Here is a 770-nt window from a genome sequence, read left to right on the forward strand (position 1 = left end):
CACCTTAACTACTCATCATGCTCTCTCACAGGTGCTGCCAGTCACCTGTCTCTGTGCCAAAAGTATCTTGGGAAGGAATTTCTGCTTTCTTTAGCAATATTTTGCTCTAAGCATGCTAGAAGTGCATTCCTTTTGCCCAGTATTTTATAAATTCTAATTAAACATATCTCCCAATTTTATGAATAACAGTGTGTTTCTTCACAAGGTCAACTTTGGAGACCCCAACTCAATGAATTTAAATTTTGTCTATAACAGATAATTCTAATTCAATCCCTCTCCTTCTTGAAGTTTTAACACACACACACACACACACACACACACACAAGCGTACTCACAATAATGAGTCTTCCTGGCCTTTTTCTAGTTGAATTCTTGATCTTTCATATAAATAAATGCACGGAGTGTCATTGAAATTCCAGACATGAATGTGGCTTACACTTAGGCCGGAACCCTTTCATTTCCCACATCACGCAGTCTGACAAATGAGCATCTAATAAGCCTGTTTCATCTCAAGAATGATTAAGGATTTTCTGGTGTTTATCTTTGGTGCCTTTCCGTTACAAGTCAGCACAAAGCAGTTGTTGCTGCTTCCTTTGGGAGAGACCCTTCAGACAGTGCTGTCCAGCTGGGCTTTCTGTGGTGATGACGCAGCTTTTCTGTGTCTGCAGCTCCAAAGAGTAGCCTCTGACCACACGGGGCTGATGGGCCCTTGAGGTAGGTTCTAGTGTTGCCAAAGAACTCACATTCGACTTCTGTTTAATTTTAAATAT

The sequence above is a fragment of the Fukomys damarensis genome, unplaced genomic scaffold (genome assembly GCF_012274545.1).
Source record: "Fukomys damarensis isolate Sample0158 unplaced genomic scaffold, DMR_v1.0_HiC HiC_scaffold_13, whole genome shotgun sequence".
In the NCBI taxonomy this organism is placed as follows: Eukaryota; Metazoa; Chordata; class Mammalia; order Rodentia; family Bathyergidae; genus Fukomys; species Fukomys damarensis.